The 12,577-nt window shown below is 35.8% G+C and overlaps 1 protein-coding gene across 3 annotated transcripts in view; it reads right to left on the bottom strand.

Moving 5' to 3' along the window:
- Positions 1–10,475, bottom strand: part of LOC136038602 (anoctamin-10-like) — a 206,980-nt gene extending 196,505 nt beyond the window's left edge. For 2 of the 3 annotated variants that reach the window (XM_065721810.1, XM_065721812.1), the window contains exon 1: positions 10,405–10,475. The gene's annotated coding sequence lies outside the window, so the exon portion shown is untranslated. Of the gene's footprint in view, positions 1–10,382 lie in introns of all 3 variants that reach the window. The other variant, XM_065721811.1, reaches the window with a different exon arrangement.
- Between the last annotated feature and the right edge of the window lie 2,102 nt (positions 10,476–12,577).

The following is a 12,577-nucleotide window of genomic DNA, read 5'->3' as shown; positions in this document are numbered from 1 at the left end:
CGACCGCAAAACAGTGCATAAACACACATGGACGTCACCAGGCGGTTCAACTCAGAATCAGGTAGATCATCTTCTGGTCTCCCCAAAGTGGCACAGAAGCCTTTTAGATATACGTGAGAGCTGACATACAGTCTGATCATACGCTTATGGTCACTTGCATACACATCATAAACTTATGGTCACTTGCATGCAGATCAAACTTCATTCTCCTCAGAAACCCAGTTCAAACCTAAAGAAACCATACCCTGCAAAAAAAACTGCATAACCATAAGGTTCGAAGAGTTTCAAAGTGACTCTAGAAAATACGTTTGATGCCCTAGCAGCAGAAGCCAGTGAACAAGAAAGCATTGAAATGAAGTGGGACACCATAAAAAGTATATGCATGACTGTTCCTAAAGAAAAGATGGGTTTCAGGAACAAATCTCTGAAACCACGTGGAAGTTAATTGACGAGCATAAGGTATTTAAGCAGACCTTACAGTCTGTTGCCACAAAGCATGCACAATCCACTTCAAAGCTACTTTTTAAGGAGAAGGACAAAGAAACTAAAAAGAGTGCCAGGAGGGATAAAAGACTTTTCCTTGATAATAAAGCAGCTTTAGCAGAAGCAGTTGCTAGAAAGAGTGATTCTAAAACTGTTTAATGGCTGACTAATGAGATGGTTAGATCAGAATCGCTCTGGTCAATACCAAATATGGAGTGATTTTATCAGATCAAGTTAAAATTGACAAAAGGTTTGCTGTCCACTTGAAGAAACTATTAAATGGACCAAGACCCAATGACCGAAAAAATACCTGTTATCCCCCTATTACAGCTCGATATCAATGACCTGGCAAGCTCTGCTGAGGTCATGCAGCAAAAAGCTAAAAAATGGACGAGCTCCATACATAGATGTAATCTTAGCAGAAATGCTGAACTGTTCAATAAAAACATGCCTCTCAGTATGGCTTGCCCTTTTCACCATTATATGAAATATAGGGAGGGTCTCCAATGATGGGACCAAGGAGATATTGGCGAAAAGAAGAGGTCAATGGCAATGTTTGGTAATTATGATCATATTAGCCTAACAGGTTCTCATATTAGCCTACCAGATTCTCGTCAGTACTATATTTACACAGATCAGAGCAGTGTCTTCCTTGGTCATCAAAGAATATCAAGCCACTTTCCACCCTGGGAGATTGATTGTTGATCAAATTCTCACTTTACTCCAGATTTCAGAGAAATATCTGGAATACAGCTTCAACCTATACCATCCCTTTGTTGACTTTAAATAAGCATTTGACCTTATTTGGAGAAAAGACATTTGGCACATCCTCCTCCATTACGTGATTCCACAAAATTTAGTCAGCTTATCAAGGACATGTACTCTAAATCTTATGAATTGGGTTATGACTAGTGAAGGTCCCACTGACAGCTTACAAGTATTTGCCTGAGTCCTTCAAGGATGCATACTGTCCCCAGAACAGCAATTTTATCCCTGGTGGAAACAACCTAGGGTGCACATATAGAGGGTGTACTTATAGACAAGCTAGCTTATGCTCACAGAATTGGCGAAATAGCTGAAACCCCTGAGGACCTACAAGTTGGCTATGTGCTGCTCATGAAAGCTGCAGGATACAATTAAGCCAGACCTTCACTTGAAACTTAATGGAGAGAGTATCCAGTGGGTCAAAGAATTCCCATACCTGGACTGTCTAATCACCAATGACAAAAACCACTCAAAAAAGTCAAAAAGGCCAAATTCATGGTTCTCGTAATCTTGTAGTCTTTGCAATAATCCCCCAAAGAGCTGGAAGGAACAATTTGCGTATCACTGCCTTTCTGACCTTTTTCAACTAACAGAGGACATTGAGGCATACAGAAGGTATATACACACCATTGCAAAGAAAACTACCCCAAGACAATTTTCATGGACTGACAGCACTTCAGTGAAATAAGGAAGTAGAATCTATGAAATCTTTTAATTTGATGGCAAGATACCACCAAGTATAGCTTTACCTCAAATTTATAACAGTTGGATGAACTCTACTGCAAGCAATCTGAAATCAAACATTTTATAAAATTCTTTATATGAACATCTCTTAGCTTTCACTATTTGGGTACTTAAATGTTGCATGACTTTTTGACAAATTAGAGAAGTTTGTAAAGTTTTAGCAGTTGAACACTTGAACCACTTCAAACTTAGTAGTAAAATAAAAGTAATACTTTTAGGTTCTTTATCTAATGTTCTTTTCAAATATCATGATTTCTTTAAATACAATATAATACAAAGAAAAGAAACGAACTCTCATCTAACCTCATTGATAATATAGATTGATAGAGCTAAAAACATGGAAAATTACACATACAAATTTTGATAGTCTTAGATTTATTAAGTCAAAAAGCTGTAGCTAGGACTGCATGATATGAAGTCAAGAAGCATTAAATTTCAATAGTAGTTCAATAATTTAATTCAGGTTTTACATCACTTTCTGATAGCCCCAGCTATTCTGTACTATATGACAGAACAGTTCTGACTAGTAATTACCTGAAAATTAACCCAAGTTTCTGTGAAGCAACTGAAACTGATCAAAACTTAAATAATGATACATTTGTTAAGCCAAAACTAGGGAGCAGAACACTTAACTCTATCTATAAAAATTTAATCATAAGCTTGTATTTTGTATGATAGAAAGGTACTGTGGTCTTTATCATTACCAATATCAATCCTACCCCTTTGATGGAAGCCCAGCAAGAGGCTATAGGCTAGTAAAATGGTCACTGCATATTGAAAAAAGCATTAAAACTTGTTACTGGCCCATTTAGTGCTAAGATATCAAGAGAGCCTAACTGGGTAAAACTAACATTAGCCTAGTCCCACCATACAATACTCAAAATTCTACGAGTTTCAAAAGTGAGGTCCTTCCAAGCCCTTCTATTGAATTTGACAGCTCTGAGTAGTTGGCTTGTTTGGCAAATTTTGTTAGATAATTTCTTTGTCTTTTTTATTGAACTGTTAATATTTTTTGCTTCTATTTATCAGGGTAAGACCCTTAGTGCTCTGACAATACCAAATCCTAGATAAAAATCTTGATTCAAATGATATTTTTATAAATATAGATAACAGGCTCCTAATCTTGGGCTTGATCCATACATGTTTAGATGGTTAGAATTGGCTAATGACCAGGACAAGGCTAGTTGGAATTGCCTCACCATAATCTTGAAAAAATTTGTGTTTTGACATTTAAATTTACACAATAGTTACTCTTACCAACTAGCATATTTAAATATATTTGCTCTGCTTCAAAACACTTGTTTAAGAGTAAATCTGTGCAAACTTCGGTGTGTCTATGATTTAGATACTTTGTTCTAGCTTTAACAATATTTAACCTTGTTTAAGGATAACATATTCAATAGCCTAGTTCATAGCCTAGTAATTAGCTGTATGAGTACAGGGTACTTTACATTACTCTTGCTTCCCTTTTTTTCTTTATTCCTAGCAATTTTTCAAATTTGTCTTTATTTTTTTCCCCAAGAGATTCTTTTTGCTTTTTTAATTAGCCTATTCTTTTTCCCTTACAAGGCAAATGATACTTTTTTGGAGGGGCGAGGGGATAATTTTTGGTCAACAAATGTGGGATCCATAACTAACATAGAGAAAAGGTGGACACACTACTTGATACCATTTTCAAGCTTGTTCTAAATGACAATCAAATCACTTGTAAATGCCAACACAGCTATACATGATCCTCCTCCATCCTTTGTATGGCCTTACAAGAAGTTCCCATGAGTCAAAATACTCCTTAAAAAAGTAATGATGGGTTTGTTATTTTTGTATTTGATAGGTATAAATGGGTGATATAAATTCTCAGGGTTTCAAGCTGTGGCAGATTTCTAATTATTTTTTTAATCTTGAAATATTCAGATATTCAATTCAAATATTTAAATTCTGACATGTCTTTTAAGCACAAAAATAAAAATTTGAAATTTGACTTAGATTTAGCATAAAGTAAGAGAACTGTCCTATAGAAATTTTTATTTACAAATAACTAATTGTGGGAATATGATTGGATGGCATGTATTAAAATAAGTATAAAAATCCTCAGCAGTATATATAGAAGTTAAGACAGTTTTATGGACAAATATATGCAACCTCTATACAAAAACATAGCTGTATTTTGTGACTGGTTGGAATTGAGAAGGTGAGAAATTCTGAAGTAATATCGTAGTTGCATTCCGTTTTTGTGTATAACTCAAGTTGTGTGAATTTCCATTTTTTGTCAAAATTTTATTAGGTAATTGTTCAAAAAAAAAATTATGCCATTCTACTGAATCAAACTGAGAATTCAGAGATGCATCTATACCAGCTAGATAATAAACATAATTATTTGGCTTCTTTTATAAACAATTTTTTGAAAATTTATTTTTCTTAAATAATTACTCCAACCTTGGAAGAAGTATTTTGACTAATATATTTAGTTTTAAGTATATACTTATATGAACTTTTGTTAAAGTTCTAAAGATTTTGGCCTTTATTTCAATATTTTAGAATGAACAGAGGAGTTGATATGTCATATAATGCAGAGCTTTCATTAGGTGAAAATAGGCAGTAAAGTGGCCATTGTTTCCTCACCAAAATCCAAAACTTAAATTAATAATTTTTGCACTTCTCATACTTTCTGTTGCACAATTCCCTTAAAAAACAACTATGTTGTGAAAACCAACCTGCTTAAAAAACAAGAGCTAAGAGCTCATATGGCACTTGTGACGAGGCAAGAAGAGCTAAGAGCCAAGAGATCATATGGTATGAGCTCTAACAAAATTCTAAAAATCAATAGATTGATTTAAAAAGGAAAATAAGAGGCTTAATGCCGGTCAAGATTTAAAATAAGAGCTCTGAGTCACAAAGTCCTTCTAAATATCAAAATTCATTAAGATCCGATCACCCACTCGTAAGTTATAAATACCTAATTATTTCTAATTTTTCCTCTCCCTTTTGCCCCCCAGATGGTCGAATCTGGGAAAACGACTTTATCAAGTCAAATTGTGCAGCTCCCTGACACGCCTACCAATTTTCATTGCCCTAGCACGTCCAGAAGCACCGAATTCGCCAAATCACTGAACCCCTCCCCCCAACTCCCCCAAAGAGAGCGAATCCAGTACGATTCTTTCAATCACGTATCAAGGACATTTGTTTATTCTATCCACCAAGCTTCATCCCAATTCCTACACTCCAAGTGTTTTTCCAAGATTTCCCCCTCCAAATCCCCACAATGTCAAAAGATCTAATCGGGATTTGAAATAAGAGCTCTGAGACATGAATTCCTTCTAAAAATCAAATTTCATTACGATCCGATCATCTATTTGTAAGATATAAATACTCCAATTTTCATGTTTTCCAAGAATTCCGGTTCCCCCCTTCAACTCCCCCGAATGTCACAGGATCTGGTCGGAATTTGAAATTAGAGCTTTAAAGCACAAGATCCTTCTAAATATCAAATTTCATTAAGATCTGGTCACCCTTTCGTAAGTTACAAATACCTCAATTTTCAATATTACCCCCCCCCCCCCCCAATTCCACCAAAGAGAGCAGATCCGGTCCAGTTATGTCAGTCAAGTAACTTAGACAAGTTTCTATTCTTCCCATCCAGTTTCATCCTGATCTCACCGCTTTAAGTATTTTCTAAGATTTCTGGTCCCCCCCAACTGCCCCCCCCCAATTACGCTTGATCCGGTTGAGATTTAAAATAAGATATCGGAGTTACGAGGTCCTTCTAAATATGAAGTTTCATGAAGATCCGATCACTCCTTCGTAAGTTAAAAATACGTCATTTTTCTTGTTTAACAGAATTACCCCCCCCCGCAATCGAGCGGATCCGTTCCAATTATGTAAATCACGTATGCAAGACTTCTGCTTATTTTTCCAACCAAGTTTCATCCCAATCCCTCCAATCTAAGCGTTTCCCATCCTATTAGGTTTCCCCACCCCAAACTTCCCCCAATGTCACCAGATCCGGTCAGGATTTAAAATAAGAGCTTGGAGACACGATATCCTTCTAAAAATCAAATTTCATGGAGATCAAATCAACCGTTCGTAAGTTAAAAATACCTCATTTTTTCTAATTTTCCAGAATTAACCCACCCCCCAACTACTCCAAAGAGAGCGGATCCGTTCTGGTTATGTCAATCATGTATCTAGGACTCGTGTTTTTTTCCACTAAGTTTCATCCCGATCCCTCCACTCTAAGTGTTTTCCAATTTTTATGTTTCTCCCTCCCAACTCCCCCCCCCCCCAATGTCACCAGATCCGGTCGGGTTTAAAATAAGAGCTCTGAGCCACGATATCCTTCTAAATATCAAATTTCACTGAGATCCGATCACCCGTTTGTAAGTTAAAAATACCTCATTTTTTTATTTTTCAGAAATACCCCCACCCCCAACTACCCAAAAGAGAGCGGATCCGTTCCGTTTATGTCAATCATCTATCTAGGACTTGTGTTTATTTTTCCCACCATGTTTCATCCCAATCCCTCCACTCTGAGTGTTTTCCAAGTTTTAGGTTTCCCCCTCCCAACTCCCCGCCCCCATCACCAGATCCGGTCGGGATTTAAAATAAGAGCTCTAAGAGACGATATCCTTCTAAACATCAAATTTCATTGAGATCCGATCACCCATTCGTAAGTTGAAAATACCTCATTTTTCTAATTTTTAAGAATTACTCCCCCCCCCCCAACTACCCCAAAGAGAGCAAATCAGTTCCGATTATGTCAATCATGTATCTGGGACTTGCGCTTATTTTTTCCATCAAGTTTCATCCCGAATCCCTCCACTCTAAGTGTTTTCCAAGATTTTAGGTTTCCCCCTCCAACTCCCCCCAATGTCATCAGACCCAGTCGGGATTTAAAATAAGAGCTCTGAGACACAATATCATTCCAAACATCAAATTTCATTAAGATCCAATCACCCACTCATAAGTTAAAAATACTTCATTTTTTCTATTTTTTCCGAATTAACCAGCCCCCACTCCCTCCCCCAGATGGTCAAATCGGGAAAACGACTATTTCTAATTTAATCTGGTCGGGTCCCTGATACGCTCGCCAAATTTCATTGTCCTAGCTTACCTGGAAGTGCCTAAAGTAGCAAAACTGGGACTTTAGGTTTTCCCCCTCCAACTCCCCCCAATGTCATCAGATCCGGTCGGGATTTAAAATAAGAGCTCTGAGACACAATATCATTCCAAACATCAATTTCATTAAGATCCAATCACCCGCTGATAAGTGAAAAATACTTCATTTTTTCTATTTTTTGCAAATTAACCGGGCCCCCACTCCCCCCCCCAGATGGTCAAATCGGGAAAACAACTATTTCTAATTTAATCTGGTCCGGTCCCTGATACGCTTGCCAAATTTCATCGTCCTAGCTTACCTGGAAGTGCCTAAAGTAGCAAAACCAGGACCGACAGACAGACCGACAGAATTGGCGACTGCTATATGTCACTTGGTTAATACCAAGTGCCATAAAAAAGCAAACCCAAAAAACCAAAACAGACAGCCAAAAAAAGTAACGATATTAATTCCTTCACTTTGGTGCCATAGCAAGACTTGATAACAAATTTTAACAGTAAAAAGAAGTAAATATTTAGCTTTTCAACCTTGTTGTGACAGCACAAACCTGAAACATTATTTTGACAGCCTAAAGAAGTTAGGATTTTAAATTTCCCCTCCTTGTTATTTTGAAATGAAGATTTTTGCCTCCCAGTTGGCTTTTGTGATATTACAGACAGATTCCCTCGATAAACTTATATCTAATTCAATACTTTTTGGCAGTATACAGCATTAGTGAAATCTAACAGAGACTGCACAAAGTGGCTAAAACCTGTTTCTGAACTTGCTTGCAAAATAAACAATTTTAATAATTAGAAACCTATTAAAGACTAAACTATTAAAAATCAATTACAAAAAAATAAGTTTCATCCCAGCACAAACCAGAGCAAGCAGTCCCAACCACAAATCCACCACTGCATCAAGGGGAGGCATGCTCCCCCTGCACCATCCCCCCTGAATCCACTGTTGTATAGATATGGGCAGAATCTTTTATATGAGCTATAAAAAATATGTCTACAATGTTCTGGTAGCCCACTAGGCCAGAAAAAACAGGAGACAGATCAGTACTACCAATTTTCCTTGCTGTTCAAGGAGGGGGACTGTAATTTTGCTGTAGAAGATTTTGACCATGTTGATTCCAATGGTATACTTTTCATTTTGATCTGATACCATTTTTGAGGGCTTTCAGGCTTTTTTCAAGATCACCATAAATTTTTCACAGTAGACTTTACTTTTTAAGATGAACCAAAATAATAGTAACCATTCCTGAATCATAATCAAATGGTATTTTTTTCACTAGGCAGTTTTTTTCACTGTTTTTTAACTTTGGTTACTATTGGCAGTTGTTCACTCTTTACTAGGCAGCAGCTTTGATTGCAACCATGATAGAATATGTCCAAAACCAAAAAAAAAGGAAAAGAAAACAAAATTCCAACTCATAATCTGGCTTTCAAAACAATTCTCCTTTATTACAAGTTCAATTTCAAATTCCAACTTAATGTTCCATTAAATGACCAAGTAATCTTGTCAAGATTGTCTTGAACACCTTAAATTACCTTAACCTTAAATTGCAGCTTGGAGCGATATAAGAATTATCCATCCTTGTGATGCTCCATGAGAAAAAAAGAATTCGTTTGGTGTAGATTGTGGCTGTTAGATTAGACTCTTGTGGAGGATTCTGCAGCTTCCCAATTGTAAAGGAACTCCTGGCAGAGCCATTCCCTATCAAGGTGGGACTTGAACATGTCAATTGAAGTAGCAGAAACTGTTTCTTCAGAGAGCTGGTTCTACATATTGATGATTCTTTGGCTGAAGAAGTGGCTTCTATGTCTACTCATGGAACGCTGCATGGAGAGCTTCAAAGAATGTCCTCTAGTACCAGAATGCAAGGGCTGTGCAAAGAGACTGGGAAGGGTATTTTTAGAGAGGATTTTTTTGGTTAAAATAATGTCACCCCTTTTCCGTTGGTATGTCAGCGTTGGCAGCTTCAAATGATGTAGTCTTTCTTTGTATGGAAATTTATTCATGTTGGTAACCATCTTAGTGGCATGACACTGGACATCCTCAAGCAACTTCCTATCTTTTTTGAAGAAAGGGGCTGCCAATGACAATCCAACCTCCAGGCGTGGACGTACAAGCGCCTTATATAACTTCATAAGAACTCTAGGGTGTCGGCTGGAGATGGTTCTTTTTATGATACCAAGGGTTTTATTTGCAGAAGATGAAACAGACTTAGCATGGCTGCTAAACTTTAATTGGTGATCTACAATAACCCCAAGATCTCTTTCATTGGAAACAGCAGAAAGGAAGTTGTCTTGAAGGAAATACTTATGATGCTTGTTACAAATGATTAACATCACAAATGATGTTAATGTAAGGATCTTATAGAATGTGGAATACTGCATAAGAAATGGTTTATGCTAATCTAAATTCAGGAAAATAATACTTGTGTGAACACATAAAGAATTGTTTACACTTAAATTGTACTTGTCTGATTTTAATGCAAAGTAATGCAGGAGATGAATATTAACAAAAAAGAGAGTAGTGAAAAATTGTGGCAATTATATTTGCTAAAGTATGTCCCTGGAAAGAATTTTAATATACCCACCTCTACTCCTTCTCTCTCTAGAGGACCCTGAAATTTGCCTACATGACAGGTCTATACCTATTGAAATTTTGACAAAACAACATTTTACCTTAATTTTTAGTTACTAGTTGCTTTTTCTCTGCCTTTAGTTCTGAAAATGCAATTCCTGTTATTTGAGTAGAATTTTGAGCCATATCAATGTTGTTTTTTTTCAAAATTTAGGAAATGTATTTGCATATCTTTAGAACCTTATAAAATGGAATTGAGCAAAGTTATGAAGATGAAAACAATGTTGTTGTACTTCAATTAAGTAGATCTATTTTCAATGCTTGACTTTTATAACACACATATTTTTAAAGGTCATCAAAGGTCAGGGCCCTCTAGAAGGAGGAGTGGAGGTAGTTGCTTCAGAATACCTTCCCAGGACATAGGCTACTTTAGTCTGTAGATTCATCCCTGAAAGTTACATTTTATAACCTCAACCCTTTCTGAGATAGTAAGAAGTCAATTAACTAGAATTTTACCCCAAATTTTTCGCGAAGACACATAGATTTTCGGGAAAATCCCCGGAAATTTGGGTATAGTGGATGCCCTGCTTATAGCCTAGGCTTATATTAAGACATTCAGAAAATTTCTTTAAAATTAAAATTGCTCTCTAAAAACCATTTTTACCATCCCTTCTGATATTGATAATTAAACGTGACTAAATCTTACTGCTATGAACAGACGTATCTACCTTTTTTAAGAAAGCTGGATTCCTTTAAGCTAGAAATAGTTTTAACCATGCCTCTTAAACTCAAAATAAATATTTTAGTTAAAATAATAGATGGCAGTTTGAATGAAACTTTAGGTCAGGGGCGACTATTACCGTTTAGCTTTGATTGTCAACTGACAATTTCAATAGCAATAATAATTATTATTATTGCTATTAACCATTTTTTAGCTCATGTAAAAAAAACGCAATTATTATGCAAGACCTTTTTTCATTTCTTAGCCATTTGAACCGCTGTAGGAAAACAAATTATTTTTGACCCCCTGAAAAGTCATTAAGACCAAAATAAATGGCAAACTTATTTACGATGTAACTCACTAGTCTTATCGTACTACCAGTAATGCCGTACAACCAGTAAATACTAACATGAATTTTTAGATCTATAAATGCTACTTAGAGACACTCGAAGTCAAGATTTAATAACCTGTAACATGAACCCCAGAAATCTGGTCATTATATGCTTATAGCACAAAGGTTTCCAAGCTCAGGTACGACTTTTCGAGGTCGTTCTATAATTCATATTGAATCTTGCACTTCCACTTCAGATGTGTAAACAAAATGATAAACTTTCGGCAAATTTGAAATCAGAGCTAGGTTACCTGGGTCGTACCTCGTCCGATTTAAAATTGAGTACTAAAGAAACGAGTACATTCTGTGCTTAAGAAATTTATAGGAATGTAACATATTTTATGCCGATTGCTAATTTTGTGTCTAGGAAAAATCCATAGAGATCACATGAATGCATATGCTCATTAGTGATGTGATTATTACTTGGCTGAGCAAATTTTCTAAGGAAACGTAAGTCAATTATAATACAGATTAAAGAAGCACGAGAAAAGTGTTCGTTTGTATAATAACTCCCCTAAGAAACAGAAATATGAAAAGTTTATGTATGCTTCAAAGTATCCGTGGTTAGTCTAGGCGAGGAAAAATGCGGAGAGAAATGCTACCCCCCCCCCTCCCCCAACTTAGACCTAAACATAAAAAACTGTCAGAATTGTAGCTAAATTTATTGAATTTCTTAGGCTATCGAAACTAGCTATCTCCCATTTTGAATTTAGATGCATTTATATCACCTCTGTTTATGTATTTTGATTTATTTCAATTGACTAAAATTAAAATGGAATAGTTATGGGCATCAAGTCATGGTTAATTGTAGAAAAAGCCAAGACAGATAGTCCAATTGAGTGAGAAGCAAACCTGGCATTAATTCCCCCCCCCCCCCCTTATTAGGATTGTATAAAAAGGAGGTTAGCTCATTTGTTAATAGATATGTCTATCTATTATCCGTCTATGCGTCATTGCTAGGGCAGTAGAACCAATATACATAGTCATAGAGCTAAAATAGTGAAAGAACCTATAGTTTTCCAAGTGTTTGACTAATTTGGCTTGTGATAAGCCATTTTCTGTAGATATTAAAGGTGCCTTGTAAAAAATTAAACAATCTGGATTTTGAACGACTGTATTGACAAAAGACTTCATGATTTTGATTCTGCTTTGGCCCTTCATATTTTCGAAATCAAGATCATTTAGATGTTTTTGCTAAGGCAACTTGAATATCTATACCAAATGGGTTAGCACAATCTCTTAGGAAGGTGATCGAAATTGAAAAATTCAGAGTGACCTTGCTTTTAATTGAGATATTAGAGATATTCCAATGAACCCCATTTACAATATCTTATTATTAAAAACTTCAGCTAATATTTTTCCTCAGTTTAACTTAAAATGAACTGAATGCGCTTTTGACAAAAATCAGGTCAGTAAGCAAGCTAAGTCAATTACTAAGGAGAGAATTCTTGCCCATGGTGAATGGTCCTTCATATATTCTTGCTTTTTTTTCTTGTTTTATTTGATTAAGTGTTTCCTCTGTTCTGTTTGTATCTACTTAAAAAGGTTAATTTTTCTTCTGTTTTTTTTTAGCCCTGAAGACGAATTGATAAAGGTCCTTGTCGAAATATCTGCTTATTTTCGTATCTTTCTTGTCCTCTGTCTGGCATTACCCTTAGTTTTTTCGGCTATTTAATTTTATTATTCACTTATAATTTTTCTATTTTTGTCATACATACTATAATCATAAAACCCTGGTCAATAACACTCGGTAAAAATTTATAGAATATTTTAATTTGCTCAATGAACA

Source organism: Artemia franciscana, chromosome 18, assembly GCF_032884065.1.
Source record: "Artemia franciscana chromosome 18, ASM3288406v1, whole genome shotgun sequence".
Taxonomy (NCBI): domain Eukaryota; kingdom Metazoa; phylum Arthropoda; class Branchiopoda; order Anostraca; family Artemiidae; genus Artemia; species Artemia franciscana.
Note: the sequence above shows the minus strand (reverse complement) of the source record. Positions and strands in the feature narration are given on the sequence as shown.